We start from the raw sequence: 11,011 nt of genomic DNA on the forward strand, positions 1-11,011 counted from the left end.
GTTGGGGATCCCCGTTCCCCGTTGGGGACGGGGATGGGGATGTGATCATAATCCCCGGCGGGGATGGGGACGGGGACGGGGACACATACGGGGGATCGGGGACGGGGACGGGTATTGAGGTCCCCGCCCCATCCCCGCCCCATTGCCATCCCTATGTGTGTGTGTTCATTTTGGGCCTAAAAATAATACCTCAATCTGGATCTCTCGGTCTCGCTCTCGGCATGCAACAACAACACGTATCTCTCTCGATCTCGCTCTCGACTCTCGCTCGGTTGCCCTCTCGATCTCTCTCCGCTCTCGCATCTCACTCATTCGCTCAATAGTGGTAATTCACTAATTCTATTTCTATATTTCTATTTCACTACTTGTTTTATGTAAATTATGTATTATGTTTATTGTTTAGTTTAGACTTTAGATTAGGGTTAATGGGTTATTTTGTTTAATTGTTTAGTATAGGTTAGGGTTATTTAACTTATTTTGTTCAGTCTAGGTTTACCCAAATGTTTAAATTTTTGTTTGATTTGATCACTTTATGTTTGAATGTTTCATGTTTAGACTTTAGTTTAGCTTATATTAGGATTAGATAGTTTAGATTGTTATTTGAAGATTTGATCTTTTGTTTAGATTAGGGATTTAAGGTTATTTTGTTTAATTGTTTAGTTTAGGTTAGGGTCATTTAACTTATTTTGCTTAGTTTAGGTTTACCCAAATGCTTATTTGATCATTTTATGTTTCTTGTTTGACCACTTTATGTTTCCTCTTTTGTTTATATTGTTATCATTGTTATTATTGCAGAAACAAAGTTATTTCTACTTTGAAAATTTCAAGTTTCAATTTGTTTGGCAATTTCACGACATGAACCACGAATGACCAAAACCAGGTGTTATCTTTCTATTATTTATATCGTATCATTTGTTTAACAATTTAACTATTTAAGATATGTTTCCTCGATCACAACCATCGAATGCTCAAAATAGGAAAAGAAAGAAAAGACAAGAAGAAATTGCTCAATCTTTGCAAGGATCTCTAAATAAGTTTATTGTTAGACAATCAAATGTTTCAAAAAATGTTAGTGATAAAATTGCAAATGCTTGTGATGGAAATGCTAATATAAAAATGAAAATGCTTGTGGATGCAAATGCAAATGTTTGTGATGCAAGTGAAAATGTTTGTGCTTGTGATGATGAAAACATTGATGATGTTTCTAGTGATATTCGTTTGAATATATTTGATCCAATAATTTAGGATATGTTAAATTCTAAAATAAAAGATTTGCTTGTTGAAAAAGGACCTATTAGGGAAACTAACATCAATTTCCCTAGAGATAATATAGGTAGACACTTCTCTGATGAATTCATGTTTGTAAGCTAAGCAATGGTGATTGTCATGATAGAAAGTGGTTAGTTTATTCAAAAGAGCTAGATAAAGTCTTTTGTTTTTGTTGCAAACTTTTCAAAGAAAACCGATCAAAAAGCCAATTAACAAGTGTTGGATTAAGTGAGTGGAAACATCTTGGTCAATGATTAAGCACTCATGAACATAGTCTTGAGCATATGACTAGCTTGGGAATTTGGTCCGAATTGCGATTGAGATTGAGTAATAATAAAACATTTTGATAAAAATTTACAAGATTTAATAAAAAAAGGATACTGATCATTGGAAAGAAGTTTTGGTTAGAATAATTGTTGTTAAATGTCTAGCAAAGAATAATATAGCTTTTCGTGGGAGAAATGAAATGCCTTATGAAGAATCTAATGGTAACTTTTTAGGCTTAATTGAAATGATTGTTGAGTTTGATCCTGTTATGAAAAAACATTTTCAGCGTATCAAAGAAAAAAAACTCATTATCATTATCTTAGCCACAAAATTCAAAATGAATTGATTGACATGTTAGCATCTGATGTTAAGAGTGCAATCATTAAAAGATCATTTTCAGTTATTTTTTATTGTACTCCGGATGCAAGTCATCAAGAACAAGTGACTTTGATTATAAGATGTGTTGATGTGTCCAGTTCTCCTATGAGTCCTATACTAGTAGAAGAGTTCTTTTTAAAGTTTTTGCTTGGAGAGGATACATCTGGTTTAGAACTGTTTAATGTACTACAAGATGTTTAGAAATCATTTGATTTCAATATTAATTGTGTGCGAGGACAAGAATATGACAATGGGTCTAATATGAAAGGGAAACATCAGGTGTGCAAAAAAGATTACTTGATATGAATCTATAGCCTTTTACATGTCATGTGGTTGTCATAGTTTTTATTTAGTTATATGTGATATGGCAAATTCTTGTCATAAAGTAAAAACCTTTTCTGGTACTTGTTAAACAATATACATTGTGTTCTCTAACTCTACAAAGGGATGAATTATTTTATTAGAATATATTGATGATTTGATTTTAAAATCTTTATCTACAACTCGATGGGAAAGTCATATTAAAAGTGTTAAAGCTATAAAAACTCAAGTTGGCCAAATTAGAGATGCTTTCACACAATTGGCTCAGGTAAGTGAGGATGGAAGAGTGTGTAGGGAAGTCGAGTCTTTGGTTAATGGCGAGCTTTCAAGTATTGAGTTTGGTTATTTGGCATGAAGTTCTATGTGTAATTAATTTAGTTATCAAGAAGTTACAGTCTAAAGATATGCCTCTTGATATTGCAATACAAAATCTAAAGGGATTAGTTGAAAATTTTGAAAAATATAGGGAAAAATGGGTTTACATGTGCTATTAGTGAAACTAAAGAGATTGCAAATAATCTTTGAGTTGAACCTGAGTTTGCTGTAAAACGTTTTTTCTCAAGGAAAAAACAATTTGATGAAATTCCAAATACGGAGAGAGAACAACAATTCGCTCAAGAGACATTTAGAACTGATTATTTTCTTGTTTTAGTTGATATGAATCTTATGCAATTACGACCTAGATTTGAACAAATGCAAGAATTTGAATCCATGTTTGGCTTCTTGTTTGATCAGCAAAATTTGGTTACTTTACGTGATGACGAGTTAAAAAAATGTTGTTTGAATCTTGAACTTGCTTTAACAAATGGTAGTGATTCTGATATTGATGAAAGATATTTGTTTATGGAGTTACAAGTTTTGTAGAGAATGCTACCAGAAAAGGCATCTAAGAGTGGAAATCCTTGGACATCCATACACATTATGAAGTTTGCAATAAAGATGGACATGTTTCCACATTTGACCGTACCAGTCACCGTAGCATTTGGGGAAAGAAGCTTTTCGAGGTTAAAGTTGTTGAAGTTATATCTACGGTCTACCATGAGTCAAGAAAGATGGAACGAATTAGCAATCTTGAGTATTGAGAGTAAGTTCTTAGCTAATATTAGTTATGACAAAGTGATAGATATTTTTGTTTCAAAAAAATGCAAGAAGACATCGTTTTAGGTGAATGGTGATGTATTTTATATTTTGTTACACGGGGTTTTGGTTTATGCCCCCCCCCCCCTTCCGTTGCATAATTTTTGTTATATTTAAAACAAATAGGCGTGGGGATGAGCCGCCTAGATTGATTAGGTTTCAAATCCCTTCAAATAGTTATTTTGGTTTTTATATACACATATAAAAGGCATATATTTGGTTTTTTTGCCATGGACATCCAAAACCTCAGGACCGGCCCTGCCTACAAACCGAAAGATTTTTTGATATAACAAAAATTGTTTTACAAAGTAGTATTAAATTTAACATGAAAAGGACTTATTTGCTATTTATTATTTATAATATAAAGATGCTCATGGTGGGCTCACTACTTCCAAGATGAGTGAACAGGTACAACAGTTCTTTGACTGTCTAACCTATGGGCCTCTCGAGGTACGAGTTCATCATGAGTGGATGTCTTTGTCTTGGCGTAAGATGCATACTTGAACCCCATGATCGACATCAATTCGTTCTTGAATCATCATTTCGTATGCCAACCATTTTAAACAACACCATTGTTAAACTATAGTTGAAAGAAACATATATAGTGAAGGAGCATCACAACCAAAAAATGTCAATGGATCATTACGATTCCCTGATTAAACAGATAGATATCTTAAGTTCTCCACATTCTTTACTACTCACCTTCAAGACTTGTGGTTGACTTATGAATTGAGGAATGTGAGAAGAAGTAGAATGGGTATGAAAAGTGATTGGAAAAACAATTTCAAAGAAGCATGTTAATGGAAAGGAGAAGAATGTAATTGAAGAGGTCAAAAAGATGAGTGTTGAAATGGTAACGTGAGTATTGTAAAGTATCATTTGCCTTGCGTTGTGGATGTTTGAAAGCCACCGTTGTGACATCCACTTTGAACAAACATAAACGCATGGTTAATTTTTGTTGTCTGTCAAAATTTAGTTGTGTTGAATAAGATATTTGCTTGCTTGAAGGGTTTGAAACTGTTATTATTCAATTGAAATTAAAAGACTTCAAACTCAACCTAAAATTTCTTCTATATTTTCAGTGGTGTAAAAACTCTGAACCTTAAGTCCCTAAACTAACCACTCTATTAACTACTCCCATACAAATTTTGTCAAGTTAAGCAAGAAGCATAAAAAAGGAGGCCTCTGAAATCAAATGTATCCTTTGACCAATAAAATCCCAAATGTTTTAACCCTAACTTTACCTCGAAATCCTACTCAAATTCATAGAGATTTTCAAAATTCCTTAAATTAATACCTCTTTGATGTTTTCTAGTATTTTGAGTTTGATGAGTCCACCTTAAATTTCCAATCTCATACAATTTATTTATTTTTCTTTCAAATTTATTCACAACAAGAGTGTAGCAACCAAACAGAATACCCATAAGTGCACCCATAACGATCATGTAATAGGTGCAAAGTGCAAACTATAGGTGGGGGCAAGATGCATTACCTTTCAACATAAATCACTAATGAAATCTGTAAATCTTTGTCACATGAAACGAAAATGATGGTAGTAGTGGTAGTGATTGAACTACAGAGCAATGATGTCAAGACTACAAGCAACAGTTGTTGAGCTTCAATAGCGGACAACAGGTGAAGAGCGAAATACATAAAGGTGTAAATCGAAAAATACTAGAAATTAATTCGTATTTCTTTTATGTATTTTAGTTAATATATGATTATGTATGTTAATATAATAAATGTGTGAGATACAAAATGAAAAAAAAAGATATAAAGTAATTAAATAACTAATTATAGAAGTGTAAGATGTAAGTAAATAACTACATATGGGCTTGTTTGGTCCAGACATGAGAATGAAAATGAGAATGACAGAGAATGAAAATGGGAATGAATACTGCATTAATGCTGTTTGGTTAATACTGGGAAATCATTATCATTATCATAGATGTTGTTTGGTTGCTTAGCATATATAATAACTGAAATTTTGTTTTATAGCATTGTACCACCATTTTATCATTTAAACATAACTTCAAAAATAACTTCAAAAAACACAATACAAAGCTCCTAAAACATTAGTTGAAATGCAACCCTTTCTTGTGCGATAACGAGGCTTTTCATCACTAGGAGATGTAACTTTAATTAAAGTCTCATCCAAAGCTCCTAAGCGGCCCTAAAAAACAAGGTATATATATACATCTCACTTGGTGTTTAATTCATAACGCCGTTAACTTACAAATGTAACTACAAAATTAGTCATACCTGAAAATATTTCCATCTTTCATCTTAACAATCTTGTGTAATAGGCACTGGTTTCTTGAGTAAGATGGAGTGCAACCTCAAAGTTGCTAAAATAACTAGATGAAATTGCCGACTAATTATTTCTTTACAACAAAAAAATAAATTACTAATTTCTGTTCACTGCATCGACCCAACAAAATTTGTCGAGAACTCTTTGCAACTGTATAGATCTAACATGAGTGTAAGTTAGGTTAGAGAAATAGGAACATACCTGTAACTGTAAGAGGAAAGATTTCTGGAACGATTTCTAGAAGACGATTACTTGAAAGAGGAACAATTTCTGGAAGTGATGATTTTGGAGTAGTCGATTTTCGGAAGACGATTTTGGATAGTCGATTTTGGAGGCGGATATTGAAAGCGAGAATGAAATTTCATTCCCCCCAAATTGAGCTGGAATGAAAAATTAGGCTCCTATGGGAATGGACCCATTACATTATCACAAACCAAATACCTTCTATTATATTCATTTCCATTAATTACTTGTTAATACCCCCAACCAAACACCCTTTTACATAAATTGCACCATTTGGCACCCCTCTATGAGATTCGCCCCTACTCGTGGAAAAACCAAGGTACACGAGTCACATCATCTCAACTTTTGTCACATCAATGTCAGTCAATGTCGATCTTTAATCAAATTTGTTGGTCATTCTAATTTCTCTTTTTCGAAGAAGAAATAAATAGTTATTTCCAAGAAATATATATATATATATATATTTATATATATATATATATATATTTGGGTTATTTTTACAGTTTTTTTTTTACAAATACCTAGTTAAGTTAAGAACCTCATTACAAGTATTTTTAAACAACTAGTAAATAAATAAATAAAAAAATAGATATTGACAATTAATGGATGTAATTTATGTTTCTAAATTTCCAATTTATTGATGAATTTTAAATTCATTAGTCCTCATAACTTCTTGTATTTACAAAAGATGTATCTCAATAGCTAGTTTTGGTCCCCAAGAAAAGGGTACTCTAGCATTTGACCAACAGTCAAAGATTTATGTAAAAATACAGTGTTGTTTGTTTAAAAAAGAAGCTCATATCAGCTTTTTATGTTCGATTTCTTAAGAGGTAGGGCTATTCAAACTGTTTGTTTTTTCAATTTTTCAGAGACACTTATGTTTTATTGTTCACTTATCTGATAAGAGGTAAATCAACCTCTTATTTGTCTTTTTTGTTCTCCAAACCCTAAAAAACGACGTTCTTAATCGATTAACCTTAAACGATCATTTCTTTTAATCGATCCTTACCAAAATCGATCTCCACCTCACACAATTGATGTATTTTAATAGGATTTAAATGTCTTAAATACCGTTAATGACATGTTTTCGTTTAAATAATGCTAATTAATTTAGATATAAATTTCAAAATGATGATGAATAAATATGAAATTATATAAATTTATCTATAAATTCAACACTATAATTTTTTAATGGATAAAATAAAATTTAAATAAATTCAAACATTTAAGGGCTATTTGGTAGTTGCTGAATATTTTAGTTCAAAATAATTAAGTGATCAGAATGATTAGTAGGCTCTCATGATGTAGTGCAGAATAAAATATAATTGTTTGGTATTTGTTTACAATGAAATTAGAACACTTAATGGTTAAGGGAGGTTTAGGTAACAAAATCATTCAGAGGGTTTTAGAACCATAATGAAACGTACTTTTTTTTTACCAAACAAGATTCACCTCTTAACGATTCAGAGTCTGCCTCTTAATGGAACTATTAAGAGGTAAACAAACAACCCCTTAGCAATTTATAAAAATAACAATCTTATTGATTCAGATTTCAAACTTTACATCCACTTCTTATTAATAATAAGAAGTAAAATAAAATTTCAAGACTTTTGTAACTTAAAAAAATTTTTTTTTTTTACCTCCATATTACATGTTTTCGTTGAAGAAGCTTGAATTTTCCATTTGTAAATACGTTAGGAGGGTGTTTACTTTGCCTCTTAGGTAGTGTTTGGTACGCAGACTGGATGAGACAGGACGGGACGGGACAGGACAGGACTAATTGTCTGTCCTATGTTTGGTACGACTAGGACAGGACGGGACAAAACTATTAAAATAACCATATTACCCCTAAATGTTGTTTAATGTTATTTTATATCATATAATAATTGTAAAATTACAACAAATCAATCAAAATATTGTCATTTTAACTTTAGTCCCATGTTGTTCTACCTTTTTTGGTGGAACAAAAAAAATCAAGATTTGTCCCACTAAAATTAAAAATAGTCCCACCTTGKCCCATGTTTTTTTTGTCCATGGCATGCCAAACATGGGACTATTTCATGTAGTCTGCATACTAAACGCACCCTTAACGATTTCCTCCAAAAGACAAGCTTTGATTCGGTCAGATGTAATAAAGAAACTAGAAGCCACTGAACCGTTCCAACAGCCCCTGAATCGTTCAGTGTCAACTTCTCGTCTCTAACACGCCGTCCTCTGCTACTCGTCTCTTCCTCCTGCCCTCTGTTGCTCTCTCTCACTGCTCATCTCTTCCTCCTGCCTCTGTTGCTCTCTCGTTGCTCGTTTCTTCCTCGCTGGTATCTCGAATTTTCTTCTGCTGATATGTGGCTTTTCTTCTGTTTCTAGGGTTGCTATGAAGTTTTGATTTCGTTACATAAAAGGAAGGGATGTTTGGTCGTCGTCGGAGTTGAAGGGATTACCAATCGTCGTCGGAGTTGAAGGGATTACCAATCGTCGGAGTTGAAGGGATTACCTTCCGCCTCTGCCTTYCYTCTCCGTCGCCATCCTTAGCCGCCGCTCAGGCCTTCCGCCTCTGCCTTCCCTCTCCGTCGCCAGCCTTAGYCGCCGCTCAGGCCTTTCGCCTCTRCCTTCTCTCTCCGTCGCCAGCCTTAGCCGCCGCTCAGACCTTCCGCCTCTGCCTTCTCTCTCCGTCGCCAGCTTCRATCGACGTTCTCTTCCGGCAGGCGCTGCTTTCCTTCAGCAGGTGCCGACGCCGTTCATCAGGTTTGAAACTAAACATTCATTCCTCTTGTTAATACTCCATGTTCTGGTGGATTAAGGGAATGTCTTTTGGGTTATGGGAAATGGATTGAGGAGGAAGATGCCATGTTCTGGTGGAAATGGATTGGGCATGTCTTTTGGGTTAATACTCCATGTTCTGGAGGAGGAACGATCATGAAGGGTAATCCTGGAAAAATGAGACTCTGAACCATTAGGCTACCCCTTAGATGCTAAATCGTTAAGAGGTAATTGTCACCATTAAGAGGCTCATTTTTTTTTGCCAAACAGCCTCTACCTCTTACCGATTAAGAGGCTCCCTCTGAATGTCGCCATTAAGAGGCAAACAAACAGCCCCTTAGATTCATCATTCATGACATTTTTTTGGTTTAATGTAGTTGATTTTTTTGGTGTATAAAATCTTTGGAAATAAGCCACCATTGTGGACTGTTACTTTAATTTGTTAATTACAGTACTGGGAATTTGCTAGTCTTCATTGTTGCAATCCTTGATGGGTTATATACATAATAGTTCAGCATACGAGATTTACATAAATGATTATGGTTTTCTTTTATGAGCATAGAGCACCCACTGTTTGATAAAATTCATAAATGAACAACGCATGTTCAATTTGAAGTAGAACGTGCGACGGAGTTTGATTAACATTGCAAATTCTTCTTCTGCTAAACCCATTGAGGCTAACCCCCTTCATCTCCCTTTCTTGGTGTCTTTGGGTGCTTCTAATTTCGATTGACAATCCAAGGAACCAAGATTCTGATAGGTTAGTAGTTGTTAATAATTGGAAACCTTTGTTAAATAAGCGAAAAAGATGTTGCCCATTTATATTAATGGCTACAATGATTCTTGAAATGGGATAAGGAATGAAAAAAGATAAGTTCTATTTGATGGATATCAGGGGGAAGGTTGGGGATTTGAATCACAAATAGTACAAAAGAACTTGGGATTCTATTATGTGGTGAGGTTGGGGGTAGAAACCTCCTTAAACTAACAACGATAATTGTAAGGCTGCTTTTGGTACATGGGACAGGATGTGACAAAACTTACTCTCCATGTTTGGCGCAACATGGGAGAGAACAAAAACTCACTGTCCCACTTTTGGCGTGATATGGGACAGTGATAAGAACTGGGACAAGGTGAGACAACATGAGAGAGAAGAGGTTTTTTCTTGTTCCACCAAAATAGGTGGAACAAGCTAGGACAAGAATGATACATAAACTAAAATATTACTAATCTACCCTATAGTTTGATTATGGTATTTGTTATAATGGTCATCACCGCTAGTTTCGGCCGCTGCCGCCACCACCGGCAACCACCTCCACCTCTTCCACTACAACAACATCCTCCACAGCCACCGTCCACCATCGTCCATCGCCACCTCTACCATAGTCGACCACCACCACTACCGCCATTCGCCACCTCCAACTCCTCCTCTACTACAACAACCTCCTTCACCACCTCCACAACCACCGTCGACCACCGACTACCACCGTCAATTGCCACCTTTACAACCACCATCGGCCGCCGATCGCCACCACCTATTACCACCAACACTACCACCGTTGGCCACCTCCAACTCCTCCTATACCGCAACAACCTCCTCCATGACCTCCACAACCACCGTCGACCACCGACCACCACTGTTCATTGCCACCTCTACAACCATCATCGACCACCGACCACCACTGTCCATTGCCACCTTTACAACCACCATCGGCCACCAACCACCACCATACATTGCCACCACCGTCGACCACCGACTACCATCGTCAATTGCCACCTTTACAACCACCATCGGCCGCCGACCACACCACCCATTACCACCAACACTACCACCGTTGGCCACCTCCAGCTCCTATACCGCAACAACTTCCTCCATGACCTCCACAATCACCGTCGACCACCGTCGACCACCGACCACCACTGTTCATTGCCACCTCTACAACCATCTTCGATCACCGACCACCACTGTCCATTGCCACCTTTACAACCACCATCGGCCACCAACCACCACCATACATTGCCACCACCACTACCACCGTTGGTCACCTCCAGCTCCTCCTCTACTGCAACAATCTCCTCCAGGACCTCCACAACCACCGTCGACCATCGACCACCACTGTTCATTGCCACCTCACCTCCACCATAACCACCACCACCACTATCTTCACTACATCAGCCACAACTACCTCCTCCCCTTGTTTTTCGGATAGAAATACAACTTCTTGAATCAATGTGTGAATTAAGTCTGATATGCTGCTTGACTTTGTAAGAGACTAACAGAAAGCATCCTGTCGGTAGGATTGATGATTTAAAGCCCCTTTCTATTTG

Source organism: Cynara cardunculus (genome assembly GCF_001531365.2).
Source record: "Cynara cardunculus var. scolymus isolate 2C chromosome LG 14, CcrdV1, whole genome shotgun sequence".
Taxonomy (NCBI): domain Eukaryota; kingdom Viridiplantae; phylum Streptophyta; class Magnoliopsida; order Asterales; family Asteraceae; genus Cynara; species Cynara cardunculus.